At 42.3% G+C, this 22,789-nt stretch overlaps 1 long non-coding RNA gene across 1 annotated transcript in view; it reads left to right on the forward strand.

Annotated features, from left to right (window-relative positions):
* The first annotated feature begins 203 nt into the window (after positions 1-203).
* Positions 204-22,789, forward strand: part of LOC308477677 — a 40,712-nt gene continuing 18,126 nt past the window's right edge. Inside the window, exons 1-3 of the long non-coding RNA XR_013986658.1 lie at positions 204-323; positions 5,925-5,983; positions 11,018-11,152. This is a non-coding gene — a long non-coding RNA (uncharacterized lncRNA). The remainder of the gene's footprint in view (positions 324-5,924; positions 5,984-11,017; positions 11,153-22,789) is intronic.

Here is a 22,789-nt window from a genome sequence, read left to right on the forward strand (position 1 = left end):
CCCCCACACCTGCCCGCCTCCTGTCCCCCAGAAACAGTACTTCTGTCTTGTCAGGATTCAACCTCAATCTGTTTGCCGCCATCCATCCTCCAACCGCCTCCAGACACTCACACAGGACCTTCACCGCCTTCACTGGTTCTGATTTAAAGGAGAGGTAGAGCTGGGTGTCATCTGCATACTGATGAACACCCAGTCCAAACCCCCAGCTTTTTCAAGGCTTTGGTAGAAAGCATTTGGGAAAAGAGGATGCTGTGGTGAAGGGAACGCAGTGATGAGGGGAGAACAAGGGGCAAAAATCTGCCGTCCCACTCAGCTGTTTAATGGTAAAAGCAGTCTTTCCATGCATAATAATTTGGCTATTCTCTTTGGAAATGCATTTCAGTTCAAAGTATATTTGGAGTTAGGGGCCACAATCAAACAAGCTACTTCAGGCTTGCTTGCCCAGTCAGTGGCGTAGCGTGGGGGGTGCAGGGGGGGCCGGCCGCACCGGGCGCAACTTCTGGGGGTTAGGGTTAGGGGGCGCAAATCCACGGGTTAGGGGGTGCAAATCCACGGGTTAGGGGGCGCAAATTACTTGCCTTGCCCCGGGTGCTGACAAACCACGCTACGCCACTGTGCCCAGTGGAATTTTAAAAGTGTTTGTCCATGCAGCTTTGGAGGTTGTGCTTCCTGAAAGGCTAGTCCAAAACATCCTGGACACGTACAGCCACTTGAATGGCTTTTTAGAGCTGGCTGGGAGATGCAATCCATGAGGCTATGCATCGTGCATGCCCTTTTCTTTCTATGAAGGCTTCTCTTTCATCACTCCCCTTGCCCAGCCCTCAAATGGTGTTTAAATGCTTACAAGCTTTAACTGATTACATGCTTTCAGAGTAGTTTCTGTGTTTGCCAGGATTCTTCTAGCATAGGACAGTGGGGGCACATGGTTCTTTTCCCTTAAGGTGCATCTTACACCAGACCTCCCTCCTCCACCCATGGCTTTTAAAAAGTCATAGGAATTAAAAAAGAAAAGGTTCCCAATAGAGACAAGAGAACAAATTTGGTTGAATTTATTTAGTTAGCTATGTACTACTTTTCATCAGAAAAAAATTCAAAGCTGTTTACAAAATAAAACCAATGGAGTTACATATGATATATAAAGCAATAAGAATTAAATAACTTACATAAAAGAGATAAAGAAATAAAAATCCCTAAAACAGAGTTCCACACACTCAATACCCACAAAAATGCCTACCCACCAACACACATACCCCTCTATCAACCTACATCCACACACATTCCCCTACCCTTATACACATGCACACTCACAAGAATTACCAGTCTCCAAAATTCTCTTGGTCCATATACTACAACACCGGCAATCTGAGGCTGAGACCAAATCTAATCTAGGCTCCATAAAAACCTCATCGATGGCCGTCTATGGCCAAGGTATTAACCTCTCACCCTAGTCATCCTACGCTGTACCAGAGAAGTGGTCAGCCTTCCAATCCCAAACTGTCCCACATCTCCCCCCACCTCCACCTGGGACAGCGGCACACATCCCTCTGTTCAGCCATAAGGAGCATAAGGAGAGGGGATTCACTCTTGTAGTGACCCAAAGTCATGGTGGCTTTTCACAGCCAAAATGTATAATTGCCACTTCGGGATTTATTTATTTTTTAAAAACTCTGGGCGCCAGCCTTCAGTAAGTCTGTTGTGGCAATTAAGGCTGCATTATGCCTGAGTGAATTTCAAAAATGCCTTTGCCAAGTTCTGAGATGGCATTGCAGTTAGCATCAGGGGAGCATGGGGTGCCGGAACAAAAAACGGTCTTTCCCTGATCTCCTTGTGAGACCCAGATGAAGATCTCAAATAATGAATTCAATGTCCAAGCAGGCTCATGTGCCAAGCAGCTGTCGTTTAGTAACTTAGGCCCCAAAGAAATTTATGGAACAGAGAACTGACAATCTATGTTGTATAGGTTCGTTTCCAAGAAGTCTCCAGAGGCAATGGCACATGCAACACATTGCAGTAGTTTTACCTACAGTGTTAGTGGGGAACCTCAGGCCTGAGGCCCAAATGCTTCTGGTTTCTTGGTCTGGACATTGGTACTCCCCCATACCTTACCAGCCTCCCTCCACACAATCCTCAAGTGTTTTTGCCTTCCAGAAATGTATTCTTGAACCGCAAAACTACCTCTCACTTGCCTGTAGGAGGAGGTGTGCATGCAGAACTACCTCTGACTTCCACCAACTGTATAAAGGTGAAGAGTTGCAAATGTTGCTCCACCCACTTTCCGCTTGGTCCTGCCCATCATGCAGCCCCTAGAAAGTTACCGATGGGGCCATACCCCTGGCCTAGAGGTTGACAGTGCATTGATAACAGTGGCCAGGCCATATCTGTCCTCTGCACTGGTGAACTTTCAGGCTGGAAACAGACTTTGCTGGAGATACATGGGTGTCATGGAAAATAACTTTTTTCTCCTCTTTCCTTAATAACAAGTAATAAATAAATGACAGGGCATCCGTATGCTCAGCATGTCACTTCCTTCATTTAATGGGATGCTTGCTATGTGGATTGGGGCAGGATACAAATATGTTGTATTACACATTTTGTTTCACTACACATTAAGGCAGGAGGAGAGATGGGCCCCTGCAATAAATAAAATAGTCTAGGAGAAAGGGGCTTTCCAAATAAACAAACATACCTGGCATTGGAAGACAGGTCTACACTCTGGTTGATCTCATGACTGGATCGTAGCAGATCTAGGTGTCATGAACTGGCAGGACAATGGATAGGAGGAAGAGGATCCCAGTGAGGGGTGTAGCCACAACTGGTACACACCAAGGGAAGCTGGTTATGGAGAAGGGGAAGTTGGGAGCATAGAAAGTACTCATGGGGTGACAGAGGACAGCGAGAGGATGGGGATCAGTGCACAGGAGCAGAGGAGCAGGACCCATAGCCAGAGGGGCCTCCATCTACTTGAACATGCTTCCTCAACCTCAGCCCTCCAGATGTTTTGAGACTACAGTTCCCACCATCCCTGTCCACTGGTCCTGCTAGCTAGGCATCATGGGAGTTGTAGGCCAAAAAACATCTGGAGGGCCTATGCTGAGGAAGCCTGTACTTGAACATGGCAGGCTGTGATGCGTGGGGAGCAGTGGGAGGAGTGCTTTAGGAGGTAGGCAAGGGCCCACAACCTAGATGACCAGCTGTGGCTCATTAGCTCTGGGAAGAGGCATGTGATTCCTCAGCTGCAGTAGGCTTACAGCTGGTGGGGGTTACTGCCTCGTCAAGCCCAGAAGCTGCAATCGACATGCAAGGCCTTAACTTGACTGTTCCAGGAGCTCTATGGGAGTGTTCCTTTTTGGGACTGTATACACCAGTGGAGACTTGCTGCCAGGTACGCTGGGGGTTCAGAACACTAGGCAGACCTTCTGAGAAAGTTGTATTCCAAGTCTTATGCCTTCATAGTTTCTCAATGGCAAGGACTGCTGCCCACGTACTGCCCATGGTCTGGTATCAAGACCATATCTTTCCACTCACTAAAGCCCTAAACAGCCTTAAGCCAGTATACCTGAAGGAGCATCTCCACCCCCATCATTCTGCCCGGACGCTGAGGTCCAGCGCCAAGGGCCTTCTGGTGGTTCCCTCACTGCGAGAAGTGAGGTTACAGGGAACCAGGCAGAGGACCTTCTCAGTAGTGGTGCCCGCCCTGTGGAATGCCCTCCCATCAGATGTCAAGGAAATAAACAACTATCTGACTTTTAGAAGACATCGGAAGGCAGCCCTGTTTAGGGAAGTTTTTAATGTTTGATGTGTTTTTAATATTCTGTTGGGAGCTGCCCAGTGTGCCTGGGGAAACCCAGCCAGATGGGCAGGGTATAAATAATAAATCAATTTATTATTATTATTATTATTATTATTATTATTATTATTGCTGCTGCTGCTGAAACCCTCAGTTCTGTCTGTGTCTCCCTTGACCCCCTGCAATCTTTAATTAATTGCACTGATACTGCAAACAACTTCACAGTTCCCATATTGCAGTTCCCTAAAACACCCTCACCAACAGGCCACTACACTAGATTACACTGGGCTCAAAAGTTGTCACACACTACTTAACTGCATGTTTTGCCTCATATCTTGGGTTCTACAAATGCTAAAAATGGGCTTTTTGAAAATGAACACACTGGGAATCTGGGGGTGGCAACTGTCACCATTGGTCTTCCTGCAGACACACCCATGGAAGTTGGTAGCGGCTATGCCGAAAGGGTGAGCACCAGAATATGGAGAAAGACAGCGTTCCTGCTCACACCCCCAGCCAATTTCTCTCATGCACTCGTTTGTATTTCTTGCTAATGTGGATCATGACCTTGTCAGTTCTGCTCTCTTATGAATGGAAGGCTCACACAGTCAAGCAGGATGTGGTCACTGCGCAACTATTGTTCTTGATCAGCAGTGGGGATGTTTTGCACTGTGGGAGGGCCTTTTCGATGGTAGCCCCAAGCCTTTCAAACACCCCTCCAAGGTGCCTATTGTACTGACATTATACTGCTTTCGTCAGCCGGTCAAGATGCATCTATTCCTCCAGATTTTTGGAAGGGTCAGGTGAGATGATGACTTAGTTGTATCTGCTGCTTTGAAATCCCATTGTGCTTTTTGTTAACATTGTGGTTACAGAGTTATATATAATTTTTATTTAACCCACCCTGGGAATTTTGGATGAAGGGATTGTATTATTATGTAAATAAATGAACAAATAAATATAACACTCATTAATATCCCTGTTAGCTGTCTCTTCTAAGCGATATCTGTATTCATGTGTTGCCAAGTTGAATTCACATATGCACTCTGTACATGCAAACATACACAAACTTCTCAGAGCTCTAGAAATAATAAAACTGTATTGTATGCTGACTGATTAAATTGACTGATGTTTTTGTTAAGTAATTTCTGTACACATGTATGACACATTAACTTACAGGTGCAAGCACATTAAATCTGTCCAGGCCCTACAGAGCTAAACAAAGTATATCTCTTACCGTGAATGTAGAGAGAAAACCACTACAGCAGCTGAAGCTGTTGTATTTGTTGCATATAAATAATGAAGGCATCTAGAGGAGTTAAAAAACCTGTAGACTATGATACAGTGAACTTGTGCACTCAGTCATTCCCTTCATCCAAACAACTGCCTTTGGCGTGAATAACAGCTTGGCTGATATGAAGCACAGTATTGATCTGTTGCTCAAGAAAGTCCATTGATAGTTCTTTGGACTTTTCCTGAGGTATGGCTGTAACAGCTGAGCACGAGAGGGATCTGCTGCTTCTATCTCTAGCTCATCCCAAATGAATTTAATAGGAAGCCAATCCAGAGAGGGCAGTCTGCTCTCAATCTGTACTGTTCAGTCTCACTTACACACACACACACACACACACACACACACAAACACAAACAAGCAAACTTTCTCCCTACGTTTCTCTCTTTCTATTACTAAAGGCCGATTCACACTTCAAATTTTAAACTTAAAATCCATAGAAGTATTGAGAAGTAAATGGCAGCATAAGTGTGGGGCCATCAAATGGGAAACTACACAGAGCTTTTTAAAGTGGGCAATGGGAAAATCTCCCCAATTGATTTTGCCACTTCAATTCAGGTACTCCCTTGTGCCCATTCAGCTGTCAACTTTGAGTCCAACACTTAAGAGCAGCAGAATTGGGTTTTGTTCTTTTCAGATTGTGAGCCTGTGGGCAGGGACTTGCTTTTTATTTCTGGATAGCACCTAGTGCATATTAGGTGCTTGATAAATAATAAATTGTGTTGATCCTGTGTTATTTTTCGTGCCCCATATCTATTCTTTAACTGCTAACCCAAGGTATACAAGCATATCCTCTGGATACCTTGCCTCAGCCATGTTCTGTGACCATCCATTTCCACATATTTTTAGTGCCAAGGGAGAAGAAGAAGAAGAAGAAGCAAAAGAAAGAGAAGGAAGAGCTGGTAAATGTGAGTATCTGTGTGTTTTGTGCCCACAGGGCAAACAGTAATTTAGAATTCCTAATCCAAAGGCCACACCATAGCTACTTTGAACTTTAAAAAACAAACCATGGGAGATTACAAATCTAAGAAGAGCTCTGCTGGATTTGACCACAGGCCTATCTAGTCTAGCAACCTGTCTCCTGCAGTGGCCAACCAGATGCCTCTGGAAAATCCCAGAAACAGAACGTGAGGGTAATAATTCTCGTTCTTTGCTCCTCAGCAACTGGTATTCAGTGACATACGACCTTTGAACCTGGACGTTCCATAGAATCATAGAATCATAGAGTTGGAAGAGACCACAAGGGCCATCGAGTCCAACCCCCTGCCAAGCAGGAAACACCATCAGAGCACTCCTGACATATGGTTGTCAAGCCTCTGCTTAAAGACCTCCTTCTTCTTTCTTCTTGAATCTCCCATATCATGTCTATTTTGATTTGATATGTTTAATCAAGTGCATGCATGGAGAGAGAATACATGGAGTGGTTTATTTGGGTATTAATGTATGTGTAATATATGTAGACTGTCTAAATTGAGCATAGCGTGAAGCAAGCCATTCCATTAGCATGATTTCTCCTTGCATGATAGCATGCTATTTCCCTCTGCTCCCCCTGCATGCCCCCTAAATCTATTCTGGGATATATTTTTCCCCCTCCTCCTCCTTCATTCATTCATTCATTTATTTTTAATGTTGCAATACATATATGAAATCTTTACATAATGATACATATACATTATATTCGTAAATTCACGTTTTCACATTTCATTATGTACCAACATTTATCCATTTCTTCTTTCTTGCCCTGTGTCTTCCCTCCACCCCTGCGTGACTTCCTTATTATTATTTTGTAACTTTATTATTGAGATTGTAATTTTGTATCTTAATAATTAAACATTCAATCTTATATATCTGCTTAGCTTAACTTAATTTAGTGAAATCAGTCTATACATATCAATAAATTCTTGTTGGAGCATCTATTCTGGGATTTCCCCCAACCCTCTGGAGCAGATTTGGGGACAAGACAGGAGGAGAGGAGAGAAGTCCCATTCTGCTAGCTCTAATTCTAGCTATTGTTTAGCTGAATAAATTATGGGTGTGTTTGGTAAGGGGTGGAGGCAGTACCTTTCAGCGAAGAGAGCCATCACCAGCAGGCAATGTTGCAAGAGAAATGACCATGGATGAAACAGCCCTTATCCCCACATGCTGAAAGATGACTGAGGTAGCAATGTGGTTTGGTAGCAAGGTAACACAGAGTTAATAACCAGACATGAAGCACAGCACTGCCATATGAACAAGACCTTCTCACAATCCTATATATTTACAGAAAGGTCAACACGGGTGTTTTATTTTATTTTATTTTAGTTCTGGAAAACTTGTGAATAAACAGCATCCTATTTCTTGACCCCAAAATGTTGCATTCAGGGTGTCCTTTTAGATACATGGGCCTAATAAGCGTCTGGCTTAACCCCATTGAACTGATAAGCAACATCAAAAAACACTGTGGGCTCTCACACTTGGGCTAGAATAAAATGTAACCTGCATCACTTTTAAAAGCTTCAACATAGGGATTAAACAGTAAATAACCACTATTTGAAATGGGAAAATAATCACACTTATTCTGGGTTAATGACCTAGGTTAATCACAATGTGATAGTAAGGAAACCAGCTTGGTGAACCACCTCTTTAGTATCTGGTTGTTCAGCCTACATAAATGTTGACATATGAGCTTCTGTGCCACCCTGATACTTGCTTTGGGAACCTCTAGGCTGGACTACTGTAATGCCTCTGAAGAGCATGCAGAAATTGCATTTTGTGCAGAATGTAGCAGCTAGGTTTGTTGACAGACCTTGGCCTCAGGGATCATGCAACACCAACTGCCATCCAGTTGCATGGGTTATCTCTGGGCTCAAGGACTAAATGCTGTGGGTTTCAAATGTGTGTGAGACTACATCTTTTAGAAGACATCTGAAGGCAGCCCTGTTTAGGGAGTGTTTAATAGACAATTGTATTTTAATATTCTGTTGGAAGCCACCCAGAGCCAGATATAAATAATGTATTATTATTATTATTATTATTATTATTATTATTTATTATTATCTTATCAAATGTGCCTCCACACCATGAGATCATCAGGAGTGGCCCTGCCACAAGTCCCCAGCATCTGAAATTTGGCAAGTGAGTATTTCAGAGCTCCTCTGAAGCTCTGATCCTAGGAACCTGCCTAGCTCCAAGGTTTTAGGAGGCGGCTTCAAAAACTCCTCTAAAAAGGCTTTTGGTGATTAATTTGGCACTGCTGATGATGGCACCTATTGGAACTGGTTTGTGTTTCACTTGTTCAATTGCTGCAGATAGTTTGTTTTTTATTGAAGTTTTAGTGTTCTGTTTAAATCTGTTTTCAAATCTTTCGAAGGTGCCTTGGGAGCCAATTTTGGTTGAAAAACAAGGTATAAATGTAATAAATAAGACTCATTTTCACATTTAGATATGACATTAGAGCATTTTAATTGTCACAACACATTTTGCTCTCAAATAGGTTTTGTGAATTTCAAAAATCAGTTCCGATTAGCAAGTTGTGACATTCTGTTCTCAAACATGTCAGCATTGTGCCAGTCAAAATAGGTGCATCTGGCAGGTAAACCTACAATCTTAGGTACAAATTCAGTATATATCAGCAATTTGTAAACACTACTTAAAAATAGGTACCATGCCTACGAAATAGGTACACTGAGAGTATGTTGTTAAGGCTGCTTCTCTGCACATGTATTTTTCCTCTACATAAAAAGAGACCCCCGCTACAAAGAAAATGTCACTAGATGGCTCCTATTTTCACAAACTCAAATCCAGGAGTCCTTTTTTAGTGTTATCCAAGCACAATTCTCACTGAAATCAACAACCTTGGAAATTACCAAGGACACTCATAGACAACTCCTGTTTGACCAATGGTTTAAATTTCCCATTATTCTGCTACTGCTGTAATTGGAAGCAAGCATGTTTGAAAGTTTCTTGAATTCTGGATTGTTGTCAACTTAATTGTGCTACATATGTAATATTGGGGTGCAGATTTTCTTCATGTTATTTCTTTAACTCACCTTTTCTACACCTTCAGGGTTGGCTTGTCCTAAAACACCACCACCATGCTGTTGAAAACTCAGACCTATGTTCATATCTCAACCTAACTTTTGCAAGCAGAATCAATAGTTTAATGTGAGGAAGATACCCCCCTCTCTCTCACACACACAAACATAATAAAGTTAGCTTTAATCCAGTACTAAATTATAACACTCTGCAACAAACAGTGAGCAACACCAGTTGGAATTAAGTGCAAACAACCATGTTATAATAGGCAAATCTACCCTGGCTCCTGGCTCTGACATACCTTTGATTCATGCCTGTCATCACCTGCATGAGGTAAAACATGCCAACATGCTCCAATCCCTCCAGCATTGGTCAGTACTCATGGGGGGGGGAGCTTATAGTCCCCTAAGAACCATACCTCCCTGACATCCCCTCGAGCCAGTTGGCAATGAAGGGAAGGCTGAAGACTGGTCCTTCACCATACAAGGTGCCTCAAGATGCTTGCCAGGGGCATCCATGATTCATAATTCCTGCCAGAACTTGCTGCCAAACAAAACAAGCCCAATTAGCCAAATAAACATAGCAACTCATAGCTAACCCTAAACTGTAAATGCAGGACAGGTCACCTGGCAGCTGTATGAAGCTCCACAGAGGCTGAGTAGGGCAGCCTTATATAGCTGAGCACTGCCACCAACCCAATTGGCCAATAGGCTCCACATGACAGGGGAATGCATCCCCATTCCAGCTTCAATGAAGATGAGGTGAATCTGAGGACATTTCAAATGTGCCAGGTCACTTTAAGAAAAGTGCATTAGTTGATTTCTGTTCATAGCCATACAATGTGTGAGCGCTGCTGGACTTAATGGGAAGGTCATGTTAAATGCTGCCCCCCCCCCCATATATGTGTTTCCTAAGACCAACCAGCACAACTGACTACTTGGTGTATTGATATCTGATATCCAAGCCACTATATAGATATGACACAAGGAACGCTGGCCAAGGCCACTTGGCCAGGGGAGTACAAGTGCAAAGATTCTCCCACTGCTTTGATTCAGTAGTGAGCCCTTTGGAAGTCCAACCTTATTGGGAGAAAAGAGAAGCTTAAATGCCTGTGTTTAAGCTGTTAGTAGACCAATCTGCACCCAATAAAAATGGATTCATTGGAAGCAGAAAGGGCAAAAGCAAATACGCCTTGACATATAATAAGCGTATGGAATTCAAAGCCAAAAGATGTAGTTACAGACACCAGCTCAGATGGCTTTAAAAGGGGATAAGACAAATTCACAGAGAACGATTCATTCAGTGGATATTAGACATGCTAGCTACAGTAGATATAGTTACTGGACACCAGTTACTTGGGGATCAAAGGAGGGGTGAAACAATATGGCAGGCTTGTCTGCTTCCTACCCTGCCTCTGAGCTCCCTGAGACTTGGTGGATTTTTGGACTGACCCAACATGGCTTTTATGATCCCAGGTAAATACACCCCTTTCTTCCTTCACAAGCGATTACAGGAACATCCCTGGAGATGTTTTGTGGCCATCCCTAAATACATTCTTTGGGAGCACGCCAGAGACAAGACAGCAAAAGCTCAAAAGAGGCAATTGTACACTCCCCCAGATCCAATGGGATGCCTTGTGCCTGCTTCCCTGCTTTGCTTATCTGGTTATCTCTGGTTAAATGTTATATAAAGAGCCCTTTTCTTTGCTTCAAATGTTTGGATGAGAGTTTTGTGCATAAAAATAGTCTCCCCCAAAAAAGCAATTTTCTCTACTTCATCTTCCATAACATCCTGAAATGTCAGCTGAAATACAAGAATGAGATGCAGAACTCTAGAGCAAAGTCCACTTCTGGGCATTGTGACCGCAAGAGATGGACTTGCTATATTGCCAAGGGTTTTTTTTAGAGTCTCTTCTTTATTTCCCACAGCTTGTCTTTCCACCTTTTAAAACAAGACTTTGCATACTAAAGATTGTAGAGGCAGCCAGAAGAGAGCAGCATATACACAATACATCTCTAGAAAGGATTAAAAATCAATGAGTTGTTTTCAAATTAGAAAAGCAGGTAAGAAGCCTTTTTCTCGCTCTGTCTTTATTATTTAGTTTTAAGGTTCCCTAGTCTAGTGCAATAGCTACTTGGCCTAAACACACACAAACACACACATGCAACCTGCTCAGAGTAGCTTATGCCTCCTAAATAGTTGAGGAGGAATCTGTCTGAAACATTTGCTGAACAGGGGCCCAGAGTCTGCGGATAAACATTCATCTTGCTTTTGCAACAACCCCCACCCCTACAAAAAAGAAAGCAAGCCCACCCCCTTGCAAGGTTTTCTTGAAAGTTGGAGGTTCGTTATAGAAAACATACGTAACTTTTTGTGGGCTGCATCTGCAGTTTGTTGGTGTATGAAACAGGCAAAGTATGACTTTCGGCTGGCGGGGGGGTAGTATGGGGGCTGATCCTGATGGGCTTGCCAAGCAGAGGCAGCAGGTAGCAGCTCATGACTAGGGAGGCAACCGTTGACATTCCCACAGTGGATTGAAAATGGCAGCTAGATTGAGCATCCCAATGTGACTGAGGGAACATTTTTTAAAGGGATACTAGTTACTACTGTTGCAGTTCTGGCTAGCACTGTGTCTGGTTTCTTTATTGTGAAATAAGCAACACCATTTCACAAGTGTGGTTTAAGCAGGCCCATTGCCCAATTAAGTGGAATTAGCTGAGCCTTGTGGCTTCATGGAATAAATGAACCCATTCCCCAGCTGTTTCTCCCTTTGCCTTCCCACTTCCTTTCAGCCAGTTTTCCCTTCTGATTCTGTTCTAGTTCTATTTTCTTGCTAGCTCTTGCGTGTTCCTGCCTTCATTATCCTTTCTGTCTATCCCCCCCACACACTTCCTGCTTTTCAGCACACTGCCTATGTTGCCCCACTTCTGCTGTTCTCCATCTATCCAGCATTAAGCCTCTCCTTCTCCTTTGTGCTGTGAAGCACTGCAAGTGCATCTGACGTTCGGTGGAATTGCAGCACTAGTAGGTTGTTTCTCGATTTTAAATGGTGTTATGAATTTAACTGGGTTGCTGTTGTAACTTTAATTGTATGTTGCTGGTTTAGTTATTTATTTTATGTTGGTTATGTCGCACATCTCTTTGGGCACCTGCTTGGGTGGAACAATCATATAAAAAACAAAGAAAGATAAAAGGAAATAACTAAAAGGCATCAGCAAAATTTGGAGTATTATGCACATTAACTGGAGTCTGTCTAATTCACAAACTTAGACTTTATAGTGGGTGGCCAAAGATTCCCTGTTATTAAGTTTACATCCACACCATATATTTAAAGCACTCATTCATGCCCCCCCCCCCGAAATCTAGGAACTGTAGTTTATTCAGGATGCCAGGAGGCCTTTGAGGGGTCTCCTAATAACATTCAGCAGCCTTAACATACTAGTTTCCAGGTTCTTTTTGCAGGGGAGCGGGGGTATGTGACTGTTAAAATAATATGAGTGCTTTAAATGTGTGGTGACCTATGATTTTTTAATCTTTCCACAAATCTTATGTGGGGTGAAGATTTCTTCAGCTGTAGTAAATTGATGCCACTGAATGGAATCAAAATAACCTGTTGAGATCAATTTGGTGAGCAATTTGGAGACAACCTGTGCATGGAATTCCTGGCATTCCTCAGAATGAGAAGTTGCCTCTCTGTTTCTTAGCTCTCCAAGTGTATTGGGGTTGTACCTGTATGGCTCCCCACCCCCACTTAATTTTTAAATTATCAGATTATTTTTTCAATTGATGTCAGCTGCTTTGAGAGTCTCTTTTGAGACTGCAGTTGTGGGGTATACATAAAAGTCTGGAACTCTTTTCTGTGAGCTGTCGCTTTGGCTTCTCTGTTGTGGAGGATTCTGCTTCTGGGAATGAGTCCTGCTTATGTGACCTCCTGCTTTTCCGCTCCTCAGTTTGCATAGTTTGCTCTTCTTTTCCATTGTTTTAGTTTTTATATTAATTTTAGGCAGCAGCCTGAAGATGTTTTGTCGCTCTATTTTGTATAGCGCTGTAGAGTGGCTGCCTGAGATCTGTTCTGAAATCTCGTTAAATAAATATGTCCACTGCTGGATTAAAATATCTGCCATGATGGATGGGAAGCTCCCCAAAATTATATCTGCTTGATCAGTTAGCCAGCTGTTCTGACATTACCAGGTTTTGGCAGAACTTCATTTTTAATTCATTCTTATGTTTTCTTTCTGAGGGATTTGAGCAGGGAAGAAAATTGACCCCCTTGAAAGCAGAGATTACTGCAAGGGTTGGGGATACTTTTTGGAGCTGGGCAAAGTCTCAAGTTGGATTCTTGGTATGATCGGTTGGAGAAAAATCTTGGTTTGGAAAACTATAAAGAAACTGTACTCCATTTTCATATGCATTACTTTAAGGCTCCTGTCCTATAACAATTTACTTGGGCTTAAGCTGTACTGAGCACACCTTCTGAGTAGGCATGCGTAGGATGGTGCTGCAAGAATCTGACTGCTGCTTTCAGTGACCCTAAAGTACAGATCCAGTCTTGTGGCCTACCAGCTGCTACTGGACCAGAACTCCCATCATCTCTGACTGTTGGCCATGCTGGCTGCAGCTGATGGGTATTGCAATCCAGGGACATTTTGTATAGGTTGGGGAGGAGCATAGATTTCACACCTCTGTCCTAAACCGTCATTCCCCCCAAAATGCATTGCATCTGTAGAATCTAAGTGGCGGAATAAACCCCACATTATTTGCTTGTTTGCGGCAAATATAGAGAGATTAGTTGGTCCAGTCTTTACATTGGATTCAACTTTGGCTAATCCAACATCAATTTGTAAATTTATTAGTTGGCTAAAGTAGCAGTTCTCCAAGTATTTGGTTAGGTATTATTACCATTGCTGTTACTTTTATTACCCCATTTCTTACCCGGTTCCAAATGGATTAAAAACAAGAAAATACGCAGGATCCTAAAATATGGTGTTGGGTGTCAAATACCAGCATAAAGAGGCATTTTTTCAGCAATCAATGAAAGCAACATAATGGAGTTACCATATGCACCTCTGTAGGGAGGGAATTATACAACTTACTTGAGAGTTAAAAGAGTTGATTGATTAAATGATAGCCCATTGTTCCGAATCTCTATTGCATTCCCATTGCTTTTCTTCATATACACACATTTAACTGCAACATTCATATTATTTATTTGCTTGACAATTAGCTAAATCCAATCTAATATTCAACAAAGGTTTTTATTAATAAGACAGAGAGAGAGATGCTCCATGATCATAATCAAATCAAATTACTTTGTATCTTTTGTGGAAGCTGCAAGAATAATTAGGCAGATTATTTTTTATTTTTTATTTAAATGTTTGCTTGAAGCATTAGACTCTGGATCAAGCCTAATGCAGATGCAAGAGCTCTAATGTATACAAGGACACTTCTGCATAGCTCTGTGAATTCCTCCCTAATGCAGAAAGTGAACTTGCCTCTGATACATCACTGAACAAGGAGCCCTGCACTTGCAGGTTCCTTTGCAAACCAAAGGAGCAAATTACATGATTCGTGCATTAGTTATTGTGCATTTGTAATTCAAGAAATTGCAATGGGGTTACATCTGAACAGAAATCAATATATATTATATAAAAAATACAAATTCCACATTCAGCACAATAATTATGGTTACTATTGCTGTTGTTATTATATATTTATTTATACCCCGCCTTTCCCCCCTGGTGGGACCCTGGGCTCAAGTTTTGAATTAATCATATTGTAATCTATACATCTATGCATGCAAAGGCTGCTGGATTAACATTCCCAGTATAATTCCACACTTAGAGTTAGGAATTTGACCAGGAAGTGTGCAGGTGTTGTCATGGGTGTGTGTACAACAATCTTTGGGACACCCAGTGGCACCCCAAACCCTATTAAAATATCTTGCAGAAGATACTGTTAATTGATGAAATCTTGCCTTCACTGGCCTCATAATCAACCACAATGTATTTGACTGGAGTTTCTCCCAAAATTCCTTTTGCTCACAGTTCTTGTAAAGCTGTTATTCTAATAATTTGGGTGTTGGAATGGAAGGTTGGAGCAAACCTGTGTTCACAGCAAATAAAACAATCCACTTAGCAATAGATTTCCTTGGAGTTGCTTCTTTTGGCCCCAGTTACACTTTCTTTGGATTACTGGCTGATCTAAATCAGCTGTGCGGCGGTTAGATTTTAATCAGCTCTCGTACGCAGTAATTTTAACTGCTGAAAAAGCTACTAATTAATCACCTTTCTGTATGTAAGAGAGAGATAAATATCCATCCCAGAGGAATTATAATTTCATGGTTTCTAATGATGGGCAGATTACATTTATCTGGATAAATGCAGGGACAGAAGGGGGAGGGTGTTGTAAGTAATAGTCAAAGGCATTTAGACACCATTTAAAATCTTCCCTGCCTTAATTCCATACAATGATAACACCATTTTCCCAGTTTGTGTGTGAAACAACCACATACATGCAAAGACAGAGAAAAGGAAATAATAATAGAGAGACTGAATACCAGGAATGATAAGTAAAACAAATCACTTGAGACTGATTAAAGTTAAAACAGACTAGTCAAGATTCAGCACAGTACACACTGGATTTAATAAAAGGAGAGGTGGGTGTAAAAAATAACAGAAATGATGATAAATGAAAACTGCATTGTGTGCGGCTTTGCTGCTTGCAATAATAAGCATTACTACTACACTATTGTCCAGTAACCAGTTACAGATAGGTAGCCGTGTTGGTCTGCCATAGTCAAAATAAAAAATATTCCTTCTAGTAGCACCTTAAAGACCAACTAAGTTAGTTCTTGGTATGAGCTTTCGTGTGCATGCACACTTCTTCAGATACACCAGTAACCGTGTGTGCAAAAACAGCCACGTTCACACAGACAAGGATAGTCATCATGGCGTCCTCCTTTTGTTTTTGGACTACAATTCATGGGAACATCGGAAGCTGCCTTGTACCAAGGCAGACCATCAGTTCATTTACTTCAGTTTGGTTTTCACACTGACTGGCAGTGGCCCTCAAGGCTTCAGGCCGAGCTTCCTCCCAGCTCTACAAGGAAACGCTGGGCATTGAACTTGCGACTTCCCTCACGTTGAGACAGTACACTGAGCCGTGGCCCCCTAACCTAACATCATCCCTGACCATTGGCAATTTTGGCTGGGGCTTGATAGGAGCTGGAGTCCAGAAACCTCTGAAGGGCACCACGTTGGTTGTCTAAAACAATAGGAACTTACAAAGCAAACAGTAACAAGATTAAATCGAGATGGAATAAAAGAAAAAGAAGAAACTGAGACAGAACTTACCTAAGAGCGAGAAGTTGGGAGAACTGGGTGTCCATTGGTTACATAATTTATCCAGTTGCCACCATGGCTTTCCTTGCTAGGCTTTGCTGCTTCGCTCAGGTAGAGGAATTTCTTTTCAAATGTCAGATTATATTGTACATCTGCTTGTTCATACTATGTCTACAGGTGATGAATTTTAGAAGTCTCTTTGAAATAAATGGGATTGATAGAGAGTCTGTGGGTTTTTTTGTTTTAAGTGGATCAAATAAACTACTGCCTTTCATTTTTATTTATCTGTATAAAATGTGTTTTATTGAAAACTGGGTAGTATATTATTACTTATGCAAATGTCCCTGGGGCATTTTAAAAATGTTTTCATATGGCCAGTTGCTAGAGAAGTGCCCTGGTGTGTACAGAATGTGCACACCACTGGTCCTGTTAGCTAGGGATCATGGGAGTTGTAGTCCCAAAACATCTGGAGGGCTGAGTTTGCTTATGCATGCCCTAATGCCAACACAGAATTTTTAGTGGAGTGGTGGACCTAAGAGCCAGGTTTTCCCACATTAGCAATGTTGGCAGCTACGTAAATGCTACAGTCAGTGTCTTCAGGCATTCCTATCTCCTGATCCATCATAGACTGCAGATGTGGACTACTCAATGAGCAGAGCTCTGCTTATCCAGATGTGGTCCCGGCCCTTCTTTATGGGGCCATTGGAAGTGGCTTGCAAAACCTCAGTGTTCATTGACCAACAAAAGTCCAAACTCTGCTTTAAAGGGGGACAGGATGAGAATGTGGGAACTGGCTCACAGAACTCAAGTCACATCAACCCCATACATTTAAATCCTTCTTAAAGTGGTGTAAGAGCATTTCCAATGTATGGTGTGGGTGTGACCCTAGATACCAAGGCATTTCATATAACCAGATCCAGGGATCCAAACTATGGATTATCAAGACTTTGAGACAGTACAGGTTCCAGAAGAGTAGCTTGCAGTTACTAGTTCTTTTTACTTCCATACCACACTGAGCTAAGCCAAGGTCTGGTTTAGTGTGTCATGCCATGTGACTCATGCTTAAGCTTTTCCTTTGGTAACCATCAAACCAGTACAGTTTGTACTGTAACCTAGTACAAACTGTGAGGAAAGGGATTAACATCAATCCCGTTCAAACAGCATGCTAAGCCAAACTTTGGTTTAGTTCAAAATGGCATGGCAGTAAAAAGGCATGGGGAGGAGCAAAGGAGCTGTGAACTCTGCTCTGGAAACCTCCACAGTCGTGGTAAACCACAGTTGGATTTTAGCACATCATGCAAACCAGGCCATTATATGCTGTTTTGCAATGCATAAAAATTGGTAATCTGTAAGCACTTCAAAAATAATTCCTGTTCCCTTAATTTTTTTTTGTAAGTTATGAAAGCTAAAATTTGTAGAAGGTGCATTTACACTCATCTGCATTTTTTTAAAGTTACTTATTACTTTGTACATCTGTGTTGTTGTACTTGCTTTCGAAACCTCAGTTTTATCAGTGTGTTTCATTTCCTGTCTTTCTGTCTCATTGGTTCTCAGTAGGGGAAAATGTACAAATTTACTGTTTTCATATGGTGTGCAGGACAGTTCCATATATATACGGAGATAGATAGATAGATAGATAGATAGATCTTCAAGTGAGAAGTTCCCTGAGGACAAGGATGATCTAAAGAAAATAAAATTTTCAAGAGAAAAATTGTTATCTGTGAACTGAAATTGCTTCTGAAGCTTCACTAGAAACTATTTTACATATCTAATTTGGTGGCTAATATCCAGTGCCAAGAGGAAGGAAACGTGGAAACTTCAGAAGGTTTGCTCCATCTTGTTTGAATGCAGAGCACAATGAATTTGTATCCGCTGAGCATTCAGCACTTACATTTCAAAACCTACAGCACACTAAACGTGAAACTTTTGTTCAAATTTCAAGGATTTTGATAGCCCAAGTGAATAGACACTGCCTATTGATTTTTCCCTTACAATGACTCTTGGATAACCTATTTTCTCATTTATTTTTAACGACAGCTCATGAGATTTTACAGCAATTCTGCCCAACCTCCTAATATCAAAATCCCTCCTTGACCCTGAAAATTGTAATTCTGCTATAGATCACAGCTGCTGAATATTACCTTTTACTAAGCTGGTTAAATAAAATATGTCCAAATCACTAGATCCCACAGGCCATGACTGAAATTCTAATTATACTGGGTCGGTATTTTTATGCTGCACTACACAGGAAAAAAGCACAGCACTTATTCAAAGTCCACACCAAAGTGGGAGAATCCAGAATGTGGGTTCTAGTTTTGAATTTTAAGGGGAAAAAATTGTTATGCAGCTCTTCGGTGATCCTCCTCTCAAACCTTTCCAAGAAACTGAAATCCTTTTGATGCATTTTATATAATAAAATGCTGAGCACAGTGACTGTATTCAGGGTGTGTGGTGGATGTGTGCTTGACACACACAGAGATTTGGGATGCGTACATTTGATATGTATCAGTTTTGAAATCAAAAAGAGGCTCATACATCTGTTGGTAAAATATGCACATAGAACACAATCGCACGGGAAAACCAAAGTGGCTTTGGATGTGTGTTTGGGGATAGGGAGGACAGGAAGTGCATTTGCATGTGTTTTTTTGCCTTGTGCTTCTTTGTTTGGCCCCCCCAAAAATGAGCTTTTGTGTCATTCTCTTCATCCCTCACACTTGGATACAACATGTGTATCACCAAGAATTTGTCCATCTCAGAATTATTATTTTTTGCTGGGGAGGGGGTTGTAAAATGCCTTCAATTCCAAAGTCATAGAGAACCATGAGGAAAGAGTGGGTCACTTGTGCTTCCTGTTTTCCCTTATTCCCTTATGCTGTCATTCCCAATTTGACTAAGGTTTCTTCTTCTGGATCTAGAATCCCACAATATGGTTTTACTAGGTCACTGCTGGGCCCACCTAGACTGAAATCCTATCATACCTACCTGGGAGTAAGTCCCAATGAAGTCAATGGGGTTTACTTCTGATTGCACTGTTACCCTCCCATACCTGCCTCTTTCCAAATACCTGTAGATCTTAAACCTCTGTGACTGTTAGGCTTCAGTTATTCTTTTACGCAGAGTTATTTTGCATTTTTTAAAAGTTATGTTGGTTTATGTGAACCATATTTTTATGAGCTTAGAAATCTGGTGTCTAAGAAGTAAGTAGTCAGGGAGAGGAAAGTGTGCTTTCCCCCGCCCCACATACAAGGACTTTCAGCTACCCTGAGACATCAGAGATGGGAAAGATCAAGAAGGTCTTTGCACTATAACACTGAATGTACTTGGGGAGCTCCATGGACTACAGGCGACTGAGGCTGAGAAGCATGCAGTGGCTGGACTGGAGTAGCTTTCCCCAGCTTGGCGCCTTTCAGAAATTGTTGGCCTCCATCTCCACCTGCCACAGTCCGTAGGACTAGTGGTCAAGGGTCATAGTCCAACAACATCTGTAGGGTGTCAGGTTGCAGAAGACTAGTCTAGAATGGGTTTCCCAAAGCATGGACTACAACTCACATCATCCCCTAGCTAGCAGGACCAGCGGTCAGGGATGATGGGAACTGTAGTCCAAAAACAGATAGAGACTCAAGTTTGGGAAACCCTGTTCTAGAGTACAGTCATACCTCGGGTTAAATATGCTTCAGGTTGAGCATTTTCAGGTTATGCTCCACGGCGACCCGGAAGTAACGGACTGCGGGTCGTGTTTTGCCACTCGCGCATGCGCAGATGTTCAAAATGACGTCACGCGCAGGCGTGGAAGTGGCGAAACACGACCCGCAGACACACAGTCATGTGTTACATTCTACTCAGGATGCGAACGGGGCTCCAGAACGGATCCCATTTGCATTCAGAGGTACCACTGTATTGAGTTTGGAGATGGGGAAACAAAAGTTCAAATCCCTGGCCAGCCATGAAATTTACTGGATCTGGAGCTGTATCTCCTGAAATACCCTGTAATATTCAGCTATTAAAACTGTCCTGTTTTGTATCTGGACCTCCTACTGCTGAACCTGCTTCTTAGGATTGTTGCTAGGCTTCAGTACTGCAAGATAAAAAGGTAAAGGACCCCTGGACGGTTAAGTCCAGTCAAAGGCAAATATGGGGTGCAGTGCGCATCTTGCTTCAGGCTGAGGGAGCCGGCGTTTGTCCACAGATAGCTTCCAGGTAATGGGCCAGCATGACTAAACCACTACTGGTGCAACGGGACACTGTGACAAGTGCCAGAGCGCCCAGAAACGCTGCTTACCTTACAGCAGGGCATCAGGTGGCCCTTTGCCTTGTTCAAGAGCTGCTGTCTTGCTGCTGGATCTGCCCAGCCACAACTTCACTGCCACTTCACCTCTCTCAGTAAGCAGCAGGAATTCTCCGCCCAGCCTGGTTGCATTAGTACCGACTCCACCATTGTTTGTTATTGTGTAATAGGACTGGGGAGCCTGTGTCCCTCCAGATGTTGTTGGACTATATCTTACATCATCCAGCCATGACCACTGGCCATGCTGGTGGGAGGTTGAGTCCTAGAGCAGCAGGAGGGACACAGGTATCTCACCTCTATTGTGCACATCTGTTTGCTGACTTGCTACAGCATAAGACTCTTAATCTCCTGGTTGTGGGTTCGAGCCCCACATTAGGCAAAAGATTCCTTCCTTTGGTTCTGGGGGTCCCTTCCAGCAATACCATTCTATGCTTCTAAATACAAAGACAAGAAAGGAAAATGTGAGGATGAAAAGACTGATGAAGACATAGAGAGAGGAGAGAAAGTTTTGGGGCATACTGGGGAACAGTTAAGTGTATTCTGGGTTAGGAACATACGGAACTGACTCATACCAAGTCAGAACTTGGGTTCATTTAGCTCTGTATTGTCTACACTGGCTTGGAATGGCTCTCCGGGATTTCAAACAGGTTCCTTCCAGTCCTGCCTGGAGCTGCAAGGGACTGAACCTGGGACCTTCTGCATGCAAAGCAGGTGTTTTCCCACTGAGCAGCAGGTTGGTGTAGGGCAGCCATATGGCCTACTTTACAGAGGGCAGTCCTCTAATTTAAGGGCTGTCTGGCCCAATCCCAATTTCAAAGATAAAGAAACCTTTGGGTGTGTGCACACTATACCTTTGAACTGCAATCGATGCGATCTTCTTTTTCTCAAATAATTCTTCGCACTGTAGTCTACACCTCACAGGGTTACAATATTCAGCAACCCTTTGCAAGTGACAGTGCCCAGAATTCTTTGAGGGGAAGAATGTGCTTCAGATATAGTTTAAAGTTATTGTGTGTACATAGCCTAAGAAGAGAAAACAAGAGCTTTGAAGTTACCCATCAAGAGTTAGGATTTGCAAAGCAGGTTGAACTGGTCACAGTCTTCCTCACTATGGTGAGAAATATCGTATTTAAATTCATGGTGATTATTTCTAAATTTGCACCTACAGGTATAAGTTAGCATATGTGCAGGTTTGAACCATATGTTGCCCTTCTCTTAGGTGCTGCAGTTCCTCTTTTTGTGATGGGTAAGTGACCACGCTAGGTTGTTGTTAAAAGCAGATCCTGGATTTGAAACAATTCAGGTCTATGGGTGGTAGTCAATGTTAGTTCCACTCAGAGTAGACCTATAGAAGTTAATTAACATGACTAACTTAGCACCATTAATTTTAATTGGTCTACTCTGAGTAGGACTGAGTTGACTACAACCCTCTTGTACTAGCTTTAAAAAAACAAAGAGAGTCCTCATTTGGACCAGAAAAAGACCTTTCAAGACAACTTACAATTTGAAAACTTTGACTTAAAAACTCTAGAGCAACCTAATAACAGTTTAAGAGTAAATGGGATAATCCAACTCAGGGCTCACCCAGGCTTCCTTTTGCCCTGCATTTGTAGGTTGTTGTTTTTTTGTCCTGGCGCTTTCCCCAGGAAAACTGATGTTTTACTGCTGAATCTGAGCAAACAGCATATGGACATGGAGCTTTAGGCCATGGCCTTGTGCCCTGGAAAGCACTGGGCAAAAGGAAGTCTGGATGAGCCCAAAGTCATGCACACCCCACCCAGAGAAAGTTAGTTGCCAGCAACAATGCTTTGTTGTCTCATAAGAGCCTTGTGTACCTGCTTGATTCCTGATTGTGAGCCTGTTATACTTGAGTTGATATAAGGCTCATGTGCCAGGAGAGTCAATCACACTATATCCTCTCTCGCCGCAGAATGTTGAATGACCTTTGGGTTTGATCCATTTCCTTTGCAGTGTGCCAATACCTTGCAATGATGATTCCACATAACTAAGATAGGAAGGAAGCAGGATTGGTCCGCTGATATCTTCCTTTCCTGGTTTAAGATAAAATAATAACG

Source organism: Podarcis pityusensis, assembly GCF_964106645.2.
Source record: "Podarcis pityusensis genome assembly, chromosome: 5".
In the NCBI taxonomy this organism is placed as follows: Eukaryota; Metazoa; Chordata; class Lepidosauria; order Squamata; family Lacertidae; genus Podarcis; species Podarcis pityusensis.